Source organism: Herpailurus yagouaroundi, unplaced genomic scaffold (assembly GCF_014898765.1).
Source record: "Herpailurus yagouaroundi ecotype Mexico unplaced genomic scaffold, PumYag 100, whole genome shotgun sequence".
In the NCBI taxonomy this organism is placed as follows: Eukaryota; Metazoa; Chordata; class Mammalia; order Carnivora; family Felidae; genus Herpailurus; species Herpailurus yagouaroundi.
Window position 1 is genome coordinate 42,481,486 of NW_024412391.1, and position 16,615 is coordinate 42,498,100.

Here is a 16,615-nt window from a genome sequence, read left to right on the forward strand (position 1 = left end):
TCCTCCGCTCATGCTCTGTCTCTCAAAAATAAATAAAAGTTAAAAACATAAAACCCAAAATGTGCATTTATGCTATACAATCTAACTGACTTTTTCACTTAGCAATATATCATGAGCATCTTTTGATACAGATAAGTACAGAAGCCATCACTATTCTCAATGCACTTTAAAGCATTACACCGTGTAAATATAACAAAATTAATCCAATCAACTTTCTGTCATTAACCATTTATGTTCTTTTCAGGGTTTGTTAGATTGTTGGTTGGCTGCTATGTATGAAATACAATTAAAAAACATTTATTTTATTTTATTTTATTTTATTTTATTTTATTTTTTTATTTTTATTTGAGAGAGAGAACCAGAGTATAGCAGAGGAGGGACAGAGAAAGAGGGAGACACAGAATCTGAAGCAGGTTCTAGCCGCTAGCCATCAACACAGAGACTCAAGTTCAGGAACCACGAGATCATGACCTGACCTGAAGTCAAACACTTAACTGACTGAGCCACCCAGGCGCCCCTGAAATATAATTTAGAAAGTGACTTTGTTTTTTGTATCTCCTTAGAAAGAACTAGTTTTAAAAACCCCATATACACAATCAAGAGGCCATTTGTGGTCACATCCTGATTCTGCTTTCCTAGATGTTTCTAAGGATCTGCTCCCTAAGATGTATACTTGTGAAGTGAATTTTGTTTCTTTAATGTTCAGAGCATCAGGAAGAAAAATCATAGAACATGTGGATTCTGCTTGTATTCCTTATGAGTCTGGGAATAAGACATTTTCCCTGTGTAGAAAGCGATGGCTTTCAGCACACTTATACCGAATAATCAAAAAAATACTGTCAATTTAAAATTTTGATGACTTCATATTGCTATGAGAAAAAAAAATCTATTTCTAAAATCAACTACTCTGTTACATAGGCAGCACTGACCAAGTTTAAGAGAAGTTAAGAAAAACCTACTGTCTCTTTAGAAATGGTACCTAATTGATACAGTGGACTTTTAAAAAAGATGGATGTTTTTTAGATGTCCAAAGCACAAGATTATTGCTTAAGGAATCAAGAAAGCAAAAAGAAAAGTAAATGACTAGAACATTTCACTAACTGCCTATATTCTTTATTTCATCCCCCAGAACCTTGAAGGAAAAACAGAACTGCGTTCCTCAGCTCTATCCTTTCTGCTCATTTCCTGTCACCCAAGATGTGATTTTTCAGTGGTGGTCTCCATTTTAATTCACATATGGCTGCTAGATCAAGGGACTGACATTATCTAGAAATCTGTGAAGTAAAAAACATCCAAGACCCATTCCCTGGGGGCAGAAAAAGGAGGGTAGAAAAAAAGGTGTGTGTGTGGGGGGGGTGGAGTGGGAATCTCTAATCAGGGTTCTCTGTTCATTGTTCTAGAAGGTTCTAGAATGAACAGGAGTGTTTCTGAGTGTTCCTGAGTGAACATAGATTCTAATGCTGCTGTACATTTTTCTTATTTCTTTGTCATTTCCATTTATAGACTGAATTAAAACCCTCAGTCCTAAATGAAAACCTGGCCTTCTGCATGGTTGGGGAGGAGGCCAGAATCTCTGCCTTGCTGCTTTTTATCTCCATCATCTCCTGCCAACAGACTGCCTCGTATGTAAAGCCACATTTGGCTTACTCTCATGAACATTATGATTATAGCCTAGGGTTGCCTGAATAACATCTTCCTCTGTCATATTTTGATAGATCCCTACTCTTTTTCTAACATAGATGAGGAGGGGTGAGCCACTTAGGGGAAGTTACTGTTTCTTTCTTGAGATGCTCCGTGAGGAGAATCCATTGGGCCAGGGTGGGGCTAGGACCCGGCTGAAATCTTGGCGAGAGCCAGTGGGTGGACCCCACCTAAAAGCTGACAGAACACAAGGTCCTGGTCCAAGCTGTTCCGCAGACGTAAGCCATTGCCTTCCAGTTCCAGCTGATCTGGCTTAGTGGATGAAATGGCATCTTTCCCTGAGGAACTTCCATTCCTGAAATTTCACTCAAGAGATATGCTGCTTGTGATAACAACGTGTCAAAGAAGTCAGCCTTTTACACCCAGACCCTGGGTGACCTCAGATTCAGGAGACATACCCACAGTCCTTCTCTCTTTGTGGAGAGAAGCCTCCGGGGGGGGGGGGGGGAAAACCCCCCCTCGTTTGTGGTGACCACTCCGTGCTTACCACAGAGCTTGATGTCTGGGGTGGAGAGCCTGGCCACATGGCCTCGGGGGGTATGGGGGGACGAACTAATGCTGGAGGCCAGGGCTGCTGATGCGATTATTTATTATTTCACTGAATTACTGCTGAGTGACAAGGGCGCTTTGCGTTCCTGCAGGCTGGCATCCATGGAACATATTTTTAACATGAATCGCTAAAGAAATAACAAAATATGAAATGGCTAATTAAAGAGCCATTTCACAAAGGTCCTGCCTGATGACAAGTTTTTTGATCAGTCTCACCATTTGCTAATTTCCAAGTGGAATGAAATCAGAGTCCATGAATCCAGGGCTCAAAGCTGGGGCTGGGGGTGGCTGGGAACAGGGAGAGAAGCAATAAGGCTGAACTATTGGATCTACCTTACTGCATTCATAATGTTTGAGTGAGTTCATTGTATTTTGGAAAGCTCTGTGTGGCCCCTCAGTTTTTGGTGGGAGGTATGGACCCCTAGTCACAAAGCAAGTGATTCTAGCCTATTATGGTATTTCTAAGACTAAGTATTCCCTTTTTAATGTAAAACTCAATGCCCTTGGCAGATTTTTTTTTTCCTCCTCTTTCATATTAACCATGAATAAAAACTTGAGTGAGTCTTTTCCTGCAGTGCAGTGAAATGTTACATTGTTTTCTGGGAGATTTTAAAAGCCTTCAAAGCAGGTAATCATGTTCTGAGGTCCATGAGTGATGAAGACCAAAGTCTCTATTAATCTTTGTGTGAGTATACCTTTGGAGTTTATAGAAAAGAGGAAAAATGGACAAAGAGTGTTTTCTCCATTGTGTGACAGGCTAATACTTAAACAGCTCCTTACTTAGAGGTCGGTTTCCTTATGTAGGGAAGACAACACCCTGGGAGCTTCCACAGCTTCCACAAAAGATCTCTTAAGCATTAGGAAGGAATATTATGAATTGCCCTATTGTTTGCCTTTGACTTCTATAAAGGGAGAAGATCAGTCCCAGCCCAGCAATAGAAGTACGCACAAAACAGAAGAGAACACGAAGGGACTTCGGTTTCCTTTTTATCTCAATACACACGGGCTAGTGAAATGACATCGTAAGTCATGTTAGGATTCTATTTCCCTTAGCATCGCGTACCACTGTGGGACCTCTGTGTTTTGGTAAGCGTTCCGCTGCACCAACAAACTGTCCCCAAACTTAGTGGCTTAAACCAACCATTTTATTTTGTTCACAATTTTGTGGGTCAGGCATGCAGGAAGGCATAGGCTGGGCAATTCCTCTCTGATTCACAGAAGTCAGCTGGGCCTGCTGGGACTGGAGACCCTTTCCAAGGTGACTACATCCATGTATCTTGTACCTCTGTGCTTCTCAGCCTCTCTCCTCCTCCCCCTCCGTTCTCCTCCCTCTCCTTCCTCCTCCTCCTCCTCTTCCCTCTCCTCCACCACCCTTTTTCTTCTTTTTCTCCGCCTCCTCTTTCTTCTCCTTCTCCCTCTCCTCCTTCTTTTCCCTCTTGTTTTCTCTCTCTCCCCCTACGCATTGACATCTCTTCTGCTAAGCCTTCTCCATGTGGCTTGACCTCTTCCCGGTATGGTGGTCTCAGAGTAGGCACCCTCCTTACTTGGGGATTGGCTTCCAAGAGGCAAGAAGTGAAAGCAGCCAGGCTAGGGAAGACCTCCAATGATTTCACTGCTACGCCCACGAGAAGTTGACTGGTGAAAGCAGTCACAGGGCCCACTCACATTTAAGGGCTGAAGACACAGATCCCTTCTCTTAATGGGAGATGGACAAGGTCACACTGCAGAAGGGTATGTGGGATACTGTCATTTTTAGAAACTATGTAACAGTAAGAAACAAAACTCTGACAGCTCTGCTGAAGAAAATTTTATTGTAGGGGCGCCTGGGTGGCTAATTGGTTAAGCGTCCAACTTTGGCTCAGGGCGTGATCTCACGGTTCATGGGTTCAAATCCCGCATCGGGCTCTGTGCTGACAGCTCAGAGCCTGGAGCCTGCTTTGGAGTCTGGGTCTCCCTCTCTCTCTGTCCCTCCCCTGCTTGCACCCTGTCTCTCTCTCAAAAAGAAATAAACATTTAAAAAATGTTTAAAGAAAGTTTTGCTGCAAACATATCACCTGTGGAGTCTTCGTTTTCTACTCTGATATCCAAGGATGCATTTCTTTCTTAAATTTTCAGTCTGTGTCCATTGGGAATCTCCATGCAGGTCACCTCCTCTCTGAAGCCCACCGGGCAGTCTGCCTTGCCTCCTTCAGGGCTCCAGCACTGATGTCACTTCCATTACATCACCTGTCAACCTGCTCTGGTGCTACCTGTCCATCCTCACTGATGGACTGTGAATTGAGGCAGAAGTTGTGTCTTATTTATCACCATAATTGAGAACTGAGTGTTCTTTTCGAATTTTAGCTTGCGTGAATTCTATTGATTGACTTATTAAGTGAATAAATGTCACCCTGACTCCAGGAGCTTGGCCCCGGAAGTTCATTCATGTCGGTTCAGGAGAGAGTATAGACTAGAAATGGAAGCACGGTTTGCCTAATAGGAGTGTTTTATTTTGTAGGAGCAGCATGGAGAACCTGTGTTTTCGGATGCAGAGGTGGGGATGTAGAAGCTATTAAAGCAGGGAGAACCAGCTTCAGCTGGCCATCTTTCACCTTCATTTTTACTACATTGGCTCCTGGGGACAGCTCATTCATGAATATGGCTGCAGTGAGGGTGGCCCCAAATGGGTTCCTTCTATTATTCAGACCATTGGCATATGTGGATCCCCCAAACCTCTTGAGTGGATCCAGAGTAAAAATTTTTTGCTTCTGAAACCTCTGGGGACTTAAATGTAATGACATATATGTATTTGTGTGTGTATGTATATCTCTATCTTTCCTGTATGTATGTATGTATCTATCTATCCATCTGTCTATCATATCAATCTATCATCTATCTGTCTATCTATCATATCTATCTATTTATCTATCTATCTATCATCTATCTGTCATATCTATCATCTATCTATCCTCTATCATCTATCTATCTATCAAGAGTGAGACAGACAGAGACAGAAAGATAGAAAAACTGCTTAAAGTATTACTTTGATAATACTATTAAACATTACAGCTTTGTTGCAGGAAAATAGAACTACTCTAACCCTCCTTAAATCTAGGTCATATTATGGAGTATTTTATTTATAAATTTTTTTTTCCAAATACATTTTACCAATGAAAGAAAAACCCAAGGATAATGCCAGGAAGATTTTCCTACTTGGAATTGGGGGTGAACCAAACCCACATCTTCTTCAACTGATAATACCACTGATAAGAGAGAAGTGGACGGGGGCGCCTGGGTGGCTCAGTCGGTTAAGCATCCGACTTCGGCTCAGGTCATGATCTCGCGGTCCGTGAGTTCGAGCCCTGCATCGGGCTCTGTGCTGACAGCTCAGAGCCTGGAGCCCGTTTCAGATTCTGTGTCTCCCTCTCTCTGCCCCTCCCCTGTTCATGCTCTGTCTCTCTCTGTCTCAAAAATAAATAAACGTTAAAAAAAATTAAAAAAAAAAGAGGGAAGTGGATGAGTGGTGAATAGCAGCTAACTAGCCTATTTATTTACAGAAAATAGGATTTGATTAAACACTCTCTTCAACAGTTCTTACCCATCAAAGAATTAGAACCACTCTGCCTCCCAAGTACAACCTCTCAGGAGGAAATGATCTGGAAGAGAAAAAATTTTCTCCACCTCAAAACAGGAGTAGGGAAAATATGGAAACAAATATTTTTGGTCTTGTATTTAGTAATTTTAAAATTCCATGCTCAGCACTCCAATGACTCCCCCTCCCCTTTAGATTGAATGATGTTTTTTTTGCTCAGAGAATTCTAATGTAATTTTTGATGTCTTAATCACATTTGTTTATCACCTTTTTCTTTGTTTATCACCTTTGAGACTTGCCTACTGTCTAGAATGAATAGCTTACTTGCTGAATTAGGGGCAAATGTAGACAAAGTTTGTGCTCCCCAGTTGGGAAAGAGATTAGAATGGCCGGATCCCAAGGGCACGTTGGCAGTCCGCTCTGAGCAGAGCATCTGTGGCGTCACAAGTGGATCCAATCCAATAGGAGACTCAGGAAGCTCCTTTCAACTTCAGCTTATCTGAAGGCTTACCTGGCAAAGACTGTCAGCTCTAGGGCCACCCACTGCGTGTGAGTCAGAAAATGTCAGATTTGGGAGAAAGTGGCCCCACCTAATCAAAGGGATGGTGGCACAAACAGGGAGCCCTGTTCGACTGCCTGAAGGACCACATCCCTGTGGTTTGGGGGCAGAGAGCTCTGCTGGGCTCCTGGAGGGATTGGCTCTCCCAGCGTCAAGTCGGTGCCGACATCAAGGAGGAGGCCAGGAGCTGTGCAGCTGTGCTGTGCATTCTCGTACACACGTGCTTTCCAGGGAGCTTGCACCTTACGTGTTCATCACATGCCAGAGAAGCTATATGACAAGAGTGAAGGCCATAGGCTGTGCACAGTTAGACAAAATATTCTTGCATGTGGGTCTCAGGGTCCTTAGGTAAGATTTTCATTTTGAGCTGGGGCAGCTGTGTGTGTGTGTGTGTGTGTGTGTGTGTGTGAGAGAGAGACAGAGAGAGAGAGAGGGAAAGAGAGGGAGAGAGAGGAGAGAGAATATGTATAGCTCTGACACAGAAATTAATGACATATATTCGAAAACATTTCTGAGCTCTTTCTCAGTGCTAAGCTGTACGCTAAGTTGTAAGGGATCATAGAAACGAGTAAGGTGCGACACTGATCTCATAAATGCCACAATCTGGTGGGAGAGAGAAACACACATATAAATATTGATATGAAGCAGGCTGTGAAATGTGCTACAATAGGACAAGATAAAGCACTGTGCAAGTAGAGTAGATGGGTGGATGCATTTTAGTTGGCAATATCTCGGAAAGGCTTTCTGGAAGTATGGGCAGTGGGCCCAGGCTCGGAGGATGAGTGAGTTTGGCAGGCTCCCTTGGGGCAAGGGAGCCAGTGGCAGGATTCCCGGCAGAGGGAACTGTATGAACAGCCGTCCAGGGAGAAGGTGCAGGCCCTGTGTGTGGAGCAGCATCACTGGGATGGTGTGGGGGCATAGGGTGAGGGTGGGGAAGAGGCTATAGAGAGTGTAGAGCGAGAGAAGGAAAGGTAGTTCCGGTGACACTGTGCGATCACATCTGCAGGCACCGAGTTACTAAATCTGGACTTTGCCTGGCATGTAATGAAGGGCCACTGAAGATATATGACTTGGGGCAGGAGTGTGTGTGTGTGGGCATGTGTGTGCACGCCGGGGAGGGGGGGGGTAGGCAGGGCAAGGAGGGAGGATGTGAGGGGTCCCCTGCTTTGGAAGGGGCGAGCAGGGGAGACCAGTGAGCAGGGTATTGTAGTAACTCAGCCCAGAGATACTGAGATTCTACAAAAAGGAAGAGAGCATAGCAAAGAGGAAGCAGATTCAAGGTTTATTATGAAGGCAAAATTGCCAGGGTTTGCTAATTAGAGCTGGGGGATGAAGGCATAGAAGAGCTATACAGGGGCCCCACGGCACCAAGCCGGGCTGAGATGGAGAATCAGGAGGAAAAAGTGTGAACATCCATGCATTCATTTATTTATTTTTCTTTTTTCTTTTTTTTTTTAATTTATTTTTCATTTTTTAAAATTTACATCCAAATTAGTTAGCATATCGTGAAGCAATGATTTCAGGAGTAGATTCCTTAGTGCCCCTTACCCATTTAGCCCATCCCCCCTCCCACAACCCCTCCAGCAACCCTCAGTTTGTTCTCCATATTTATGAGTCTCTTCTGCTTTGTCCCCCTCCCTGTTTTTATCTTATTTTAATTTCCCTTCCCTTATGTTCATCTGTTTTGTCTCTTAAAGTCCTCATATGAGTGAAGTCATATGATATTTGTCTTTCTCTGACTAATTTTGCTTAGCATAATACCCTCCAGTTCCATCCACATAGTTGCAAATGGCAAGATTTCATTCTTTTTGATTGCCAAGTAATACTCCATTGTATATATATACCACATCTTCTTTATCCATTCATCCATCGATGGACATTTGGGCTCTTTCCATATTTTGGCTATTGTTGGTAGTGCTGCTATAAACATGGGGGGTGCATGGGTCCCTTCGAAACAGCACACCTGTATCCCATGAATAAGTGCCTAGTAGTGCAATTGGTGGGCCGTAGGGTAGTTCTATTTTTAGTTTTTTGAAGGACCTCCATACTGTTTTCCAGAGTGGCTATACCAGCTTGCATTGCCACCAACAATGCAAAAGAGATCCTCTTTCTCCACATCCTCCCCAGCATCTGTTGTTGCCAGAGTTGTTCATGTTAGCCATTCTGACAGGTGTGAGGCGGTATCTCATGGTGGTTTTGATGTGTGTTTCCCTGATGATGAGTGACGTGGAGCATTTTTTCATGTGTCGGTTGGCCATCTGGATGTCTTCTTTGGAAAAGTGTCTATTCATGTCTTTTGCCCATTTCTTCACTGGATCATTTGTTTTTTGGGTGTTGAGTTGGATAAGTTCTTTATAGATTTTGGATACTAACCCTTTATCTGATATGTCATTTGCAAATATCTTCTCTCATTCTGTCACTTGCCTTTTAGTTTTGCTGATTGTTTCCTTCACTGTGCAGAAGCTTTTTATTTTGATGAGGTCCCAGTAGTTCATTTTTTGCTTTGGTTTCCCTTGCCTCCGGAGACGTGTTGAGTAAGAAGTTGCTGCGGCCAAGATCAAAGAAGGTTTTGCCTGCTTTCTCCTCGAGGATTTTGATGGCTTCCTGTCTTACATTGAGAACTTTCATCCATTTTGAGTTTATTTTTGTGTATGGTGTAAGAAAGTGGTCCAGGTTCATTCTTCTGCATGTCACTGTCCGGTTTTCCCAGCACCACTTGCTGAAGAGACTGTCTTTATTCCATTGGATATTCTTTCCTGCTTTGCCGAAGATGAGTTGGCCATACGTTTGTGGGTCCATTTCTGGGTTCTCTATTCTGTTACATTGATCTGACTGTCTGTTCTTGTGCCAACCATGCATCCATTTATTAGCATTTATTAGCATGTGCAGCAAATTGTTACTGAACACATACTTGTATGTTATATGTATATGTATATGTACATATACTTGTATATTACTTGTATATGTATATGTATATGTATATGTATATGTATATTATATGTATATTACATGTATACGTATAGTCTTTGTCCTGCATTCAAGATCACCTGTCCTTTGCCTTTTCCTATGATTTCAATGCCATAGGCACAAATACTTAATTTTTCTTAACTGAAGTCCCCAGATTCAGTGACTCTTGAACCTAGTTAAAGTAACAAGTGACAATTAAGGAATCACTTTTCAAGAAGTGTGTAGGGTATTTGGGCTCTGATCTTGCAGGAATCCACACCTTGGGAATCTCTCCTTGCATATCAGCACTGCAGCCATGGTTAGATTATTGTCCCAGTCCTTGGAGACTGGCCTGATCAGGTTCACCAACGACTGGATTCTTCTTGGTATTTGCTTACATAACACTATCAGGACACATGTCTTAAATATTTTATCAGGTTTAAAGGGTAGTTTTCATAACATGGCATTGTGTGGCCTGTGGAACCTACTGAGGAGGGAGGAAGGAAGGGTCTTGGCCTGTACTAAGTGACATAACTGTAATCCACATTCTGATATTAAAAATTTGATTAAGTTGATAACAAGACTGCAGGTATAAAGACAGTGGCTTTCCCTGTATCGTAAAGATGGCTATTAAAGCCCTAGTGCACTTTACTTAAGTGCATCTCCCTTAGCTAGTATAATTGACTCCTGAACATAAAACCACACGGTCCTGACCTGTGTCTATGCAGCCCGCTGGTTCTGGAGAACCAGGCATGGGCTAATTGCATGATTTGGCTGTTTGCATACCAAAATGGAGTTCAAGTGCTTCTTATGATAAGTGAACGCTTGGAAGCAGAGTGGAAATTTACCCATTAGCTGAAAAGCAGAATGCACTATAGGATGAAAAAGAGCCTCTCTATTTGATTATTAAGTGTTTTGTAATCTGAAGCTATAAGTTAACAAGAATAAAATGAAATGACCCAGGAGCAGAACGTTTTTCTAAAATCTTTAAAGAAGAGAAGCAGCACCACCAGAGCAATTGTCAGGCTCCTTTTAGGTTTTTTTCTAGCCTGCCAGATGATTTAAAAACAGTGTCTGCTTTGAAAACGTTCTCATATAAATATTTCAGTGTTTCCAACCAATTATAATTATCCTAAGAAACAATATTTCCACCTGACTCTTTAAACAATAAGATCCTCAAGTTTTGCCTTTGACTGACTGGCTCTGAGTCTCATGATCCTATTGGAAATACTTGCCATAAATATGTTTTAGATTTTCCTATGGAAGCTCCTTGGCTCTCTTGGCCTAAACTGTCTTCCTGATCGGTCAATCTGTCCTTAAATCAATAATTTTTAAATGTTTTAATGGTTGTTTATTTATTTATTTTTAATTTTTAAGTGTGTATTTACTTTTGAGAGAGAGAGAGAGAGAGACAGAGCATGAGAGGGGCAGGGCCAGAGAAAGGGAGACACAGAACCGAAGCGGGGCCCAGGCTCTGAGCTGTTAGAACCCACGGAATGCAAGATCATGACCTGAGCCAGTTGGATGCTTAACTGAGTCACCCAGGTGCCCCAAATCAGTAATTAAAAAAAATTTTTTTTTAATTTTTTTTTTAACGTTTATTTATTTTTGAGACAGAGAGAGACAGAGCATGAACGAGGGAGGGGCAGAGAGAGAGGGAGACACAGAATCAGAAACAGGCTCCAGGCTCTGAGCCATCAGCCCAGAGCCCGATGCGGGGCTCGAACTCACGAACCGCGAGATCGTGACCTGAGCTGAAGTCGGACGCTTAACCGACTGCGCCACCCAGGCGGCCCTAAAAATATTTTTAAAGTTTATTTATTTATTTTGAGAGACAGAGAGAGAGAGAGAGAGAGAGCAGGGAAGGAGCACAGAGAGAGAGAGGGACAGAGAGAGAATACCAAGCAGGCTCCGCACTGTCAGCACAGAGCCTGTCATGGGTCTCGAACTGATGAACCGTGAGAAATCTAGAGTTGGACGCTTAACCGACTGAGCCACCTGGGTGCTCCCCAAATCAGTAATTTTTAAATCTGAGTGGGCATCCAAGTCACCTTGAAGGCTTGTTAAGACACAGATTGCTGGGCCTTACTCCCAGAGTGTCTGGGTTAAAAAGTCTAGGATGGGGCCTGAGATTTTGCATTTCTTGTAGATTTTCAGGTACTGCTTGCTGCTAAGATCTCTTAGCAATGTTAGTCCAACGGGCTGAATGGAAGCTTTTCTGTCAGGATAACTGATGGACTCAAAATAATGCAACCTCTTCCAGTTTTCGATTAATCAGAAAACTACTTGATTTCTATGAGAAAGGAGACTCCTCACTAGTGCCTTTAAGCAGAGTAGTGGTAGAGTATTTGCAACAACATGGATAAACCTTGAGGACATAATGGGACGTGAGATCGGTCAGACAGAGGAAGACGAATACCGTATGATGTCACTTATATGTGGAATCTAACCAAACAGAATAGAATGGTGGTTACGAGGGGCTGGGTGGTGGGGGGCAGAGGGAAGATGTAGTTTAAGGGTTCAAACACTCAACTAGTGTGTTAGTAAGTCCTGGAGATCTAATGCACAGCATGGTGAATACAGACAATATGGTACCATGATCATCAAACTTGCTAAGAGACTGGATCTTAATTACCCCCACCACTAAAACGAAAAGATAATTATGTGACCTGACAGAGGTGCTACAACGGCAACCATATTACAATATATAAATGTGTCAAATCCACATGCTGCCCACATTAAATTTACACAACGGTGGGGGCGCCCCTGGGTGGCTCAGTTGGTTCAGCGTCCAGCTTTGGCTCAGGTCACGATCTCACAGTTCGTGGGTTCGAGCCCCTCATCGGGCTCCGTGCTGACAGCTCAGAGCCTGGAGCCTGCTTCGGATTCTGTGCCTGCTTCTTTGTCTGGCTCTCTCCTATTCATGCTCTGTCTCTGTCTCTCTCAGAAATAAATGTTTTAAAAAATTTGAATTTCACAGTAGTATAAATCAAATACATCTCAGTTAAAAATAAAGAAATAATAAAGAAAACATGGTGGAGTGATGTAACTTCAAACATTGGACTCTATTCCTGGGAAAAGGGCTTGACTGTTGAAATTCCTATTTGTGAGTTTTATCTATCAGCAGAATGAATTTGCTGCTTTACAAATGTAAAGTAGGCATTCGGGATGGATGATATTTCCCCTGATGTAGACGGGAGGCCAAAGTTAGAACCAAGCAGTGTTCTTGGATGAAAGGGAGGTCTGATGCGAGCGTTCAGGTGCAGAGTAGAAAAGGAGCAGAGCAAGGCTGAATTAGAAATGAGCAGTGGGGGCTCTGTGTGAATGAAACCTTTACCTGCACTAGTGAATACATGTGGTCTTCTTAGACCCTTTGGTTCCTTTCCCATTACTTTCATGACCAAGGTCTCCACACTGAGGCTACCTGGTGGACAAAACCTATGTATAAGAGCATTTTTCGAACTCTAACCGATCATCAGTGACCCGGGTGTCTTGTTATAATGCAGATTCTGGTTCATTAGGGCTGGGGTGGGCCCTGAAAGTCTGCATTTCTAATCAGTTCCCAGGTGATACCAATGTGGGCGTTCACCAGGGCAGGCTTCACGGTCTTGCACCAGTCCAGCTTTAAGGGCAAAGCCTTAAAGCAGCAGGTTGCTTTTTTCTGATTTTTCCTCTTACCTTATAGCCCTGCCATCGGCGTTTGGTTGGCTTGCGTAACTACAACTACATGCTAAGCCAGTGGAGTTATGTTTTTCTCCCTTTGTTTAAGCGATCCCGGTACTGCCTAGTTCACAGCTGGAGACTGTTGAGCAAACGCTCTCCTTTGTTCATTTTCACATCTCTCTCTAAGACAGGCATCATCTTCCTGCGCTAAAGTGTTCGTTTGACTTCACTTTTCAAATGAATCTTGGCTTAACTTGTTTCTGGGTTTTGGAATCGACTCTGGGTTTTTGGGCCTTCCCCTTGATTCTGGGCCACAGCTGAAATAGGACGAAGCAGGTGGTGAACCCCATGGCTGTCTTTGATTCGCCAGTGGCCTCTAGCCTAGGGAATGGATAATACCGGGTGGTTCTTTTTACATGGCACTCAGCTTTCTTCATTTACCTAAGTGCCATCCTTTTCAATACCTGAGGTATATCCAACCCCAGTGAGTTGCTGGGCAGGACAGTTGAAAACATTTTTATTGAGCACTGTATGCATTTAGGCCCCAATGAGGATACCAATCTAGCTAGGTTCTCAGGTTGGCCATAACCCAGGAGAAAACCTCAGAGGCAAGCGGAATTTGTTTAGGTGAAGCCTGAAAGAGAGGGTTCTATTGGCCAGTGAACGAGCAAATGAAGAAATATTGCTGGTATAACGGCAATGGTGTGGCAAGAATCAGGATGATCAGATTAAGCTTTCTTCCATCTGATCCCGTCAGAATCCCCCCATCCATGTTAGGCAAAAATAGATCTGGCCGCTTTCATGAAATTTGCAACTTTCACGAGCTTTTCCTCCAGTCACCGTATTCGGTAATTAGGTTTTGCGGCTAGTATAGGCCAAGTTCAAGTTTCTTAGTCTGAAGTCTTTTCCTCACTTTTGGAAAACAAGTATTTCCTAAGCACTGTGTTGGCCTTCTTGTAGCGTCTCATAAACACCTCATGAGATATAAATTGTCCTGATTTTATAGATGCAGGAACCGAGGCCTTGAGAGGTTGATTTGCCAGGTTAAACAGTCAATGACAGAAGCAGAGTCCAGGCCTAGAAATGCTGACTTCAAGTCCATTGTACTGGCTCGTGGGATCTGTGCACTTAAAAAAAATGTTCCTCGAAGCTTTATTCATTTGCAATTTTTATTTTTATTGTCCCTGATGTATTTGCTCTGTACTTTACTGTTCAGAAGAGCTTTAGAATTGTTTTAAAAATAAATAAAACTAAGTGACTTTGGGGGATTGGTTTTGGAAACTCTCTAGCCAAAATCTAAATATTTTAATCTCTTATTAGTTAATGCTATTATGATTTAGTCAAGAAGTGGCTCAGGCACAATTAAGTATTATCATGCCATCATTAATGTTTAATGCACAGTGTTTGGATTTAGAGACTATTATTGTAGTAACTGGACCTCCTGGTCCAAAGTGCCTGGAATTTGAGAGGCAGGCAGCTTACCCAGGCACACAGATCAAGCTGCATAGCTGGGACAATGTTGGAAGTTTTTCATTTGAATGAACTAAAAAAAAATCAACAGGTAATCGGTATTAATTTACCTTTGACTTCTAGTTAAATGTCACCTTCCTCCCTTTCCTGTTTCATTTTTAAAAGAGAATTTCCTTATTTTGTTGTTCATATGGACTCAGTTTGGGGGACAAAAATATAGTCACTTCCTAGGAAAAATGGCATAAGAAACCAATAGGGCCAATAGGAAAAACAAAACAAGATAAAACAAAACACTGGTCTGGAAATCAGGAGTCTGGTGTCCACTTTCAGGTTTGTGACCTTGAATGAGTCATTTTACCACATCTGGCCTCTGATTCCTTATTGCACAATGAGGAAGTTAACCTAGCTGTTCTCTGAAAGCTTCTTCTAGTTCTGAGTCCTGCTTTGCGAGTATTGCTTATTCCTATTAGACAAAAGCATGAAAGTGAATGTGCCTCCCTCCCTCCCTTCCTTCTTCCCTTCCTTTCTTCCTTTTGCATTAGTCAAACTAGGTTAACTGCTATTAGAAAACAATCTTAGTGGATTAACAAAATGGAAGTTTACTTCTTGCTTCTGCAAGAAACATGGTCCCCTGTAACTGCCCAGGATAAAATACAAAAAGTTGGGTGAATGCATAACATTGTCTCATCCACATTTTATTCATTAAACAAATATTAATTGAGAGGCTAGTATATGTCAAGTGCTATAGTTAACATTGGAACATGACAGACCATTCTCTTCTTATGAATTAAAAAAAATTTTTTTTTCAACGTTTTTTATTTATTTTTGGGACAGAGAGAGACAGAGCATGAACGGGGGAGGGGCAGAGAGAGAGAGGGAGACACAGAATCGGAAACAGGCTCCAGGCTCCGAGCCATCAGCCCAGAGCCCGACGCGGGGCTCGAACTCACGACCGCGAGATCGTGCCCTGGCTGAAGTCGGACGCTTAACCAACTGCGCCACCCAGGCGCCCCTCTTCTTATGAATTTTAAAACTAGCCAGGGAAATTTAAAAAAAAATTTTTTTTTAACGTTTATTTATTTTTGAGAGAGAGAGACAGAGAATGAGCACGGGAAGGGCAGAGAGAGAGGGAGACACAGAATCCGAAACAGGCTCCAGGCTCTAAGCTGTCAGCACAGAGCCCGACGTGGGGCTCGAACGCACCAACCGTAAGATCATGACCTGGGCCGAAGTCGGACGCTCCACCGACTGAGCCACCCAGGCACCCCTCTAGTCAGGGATATTATATGTGTATGTGTGTTTGTGTGTAAACTACGTATATATGCAATATATATGTAGAATATTATTAATCCGGGGATTGAAAATAGTATCACAAGGTAATGATAGATAAGTTTTTTTAGAACGTATACACAAAACATCATTCTCAAGACTTCGTGTGCATATTTATGTATTCTGTCATTTAATCTTCATGGTAACTCGCCAAAGTGGATGCTGTTATTATTTTTATTTTGCGTATTAGGAAACTGAGGCACAGAGAGGTTAAGAGGTTCGGAGAGCTAGAAGGCAGTAGAGCCAGCTGCAAATCCAGGCTGTTTGACACCAGAGCCCGTACTCAGTCTTGCTCTTCTGAGAGCTTGTGCCTGACTGTGACAACGTTCCTCTAGCAGTAACTTTCTTCATACTCGCTCATAATTAATTTGCTGAAAATTAAGGAACTCATGAATGGGGATGTATGAAGGCACTTTGTAAGCTGGGAAGCATTATAACACGGCATATTGCTTTCTCAAACCACATTTGGCCTCAAAGTCTTTGAAGGCTTCCTGTTGTCTCTTGCTTAAAGTTTAAATTGTTTAGTCCTTCAGCAACTTGCCTCTCAGTCTCTATCTTCCCTCCTCTTTTTTTTCCCTGCCACACTAGACAGATCACCTTCCCAGAATGTAATCCAAATATTGTCGGCCTTTTGTCTGTCCAGTTTCAGTACATCAACCCTGGGTATCCTGGGCCAGCACTAGGTTAAATCACCTCTGTCCTCTCCATACTACGGCACAGTCAGTGCTAAATCGATGCTTGACAAATTAAATCAAAGGTAGAAAAGTAAGAGGAAGGGAGAACCGTAGATAATACCAAATTTGAGGGGATCAAGGCAGACTCGGGTG

The 16,615-nt window shown here is 42.7% G+C and overlaps 1 long non-coding RNA gene across 2 annotated transcripts in view; it reads left to right on the forward strand.

Moving 5' to 3' along the window:
• Window positions 1–16,615, forward strand: part of LOC121028559 (uncharacterized) — a 35,052-nt gene that overhangs the window by 5,562 nt on the left and 12,875 nt on the right. Inside the window, exons 3-4 of one of the 2 annotated variants that reach the window (XR_005789304.1) lie at window positions 1,130–1,338; window positions 3,161–3,272. This is a non-coding gene — a long non-coding RNA (uncharacterized LOC121028559). Of the gene's footprint in view, window positions 1–1,129; window positions 1,339–1,374; window positions 1,623–3,160; window positions 3,273–16,615 lie in introns of those variants that run through there. The other variant, XR_005789303.1, reaches the window with a different exon arrangement.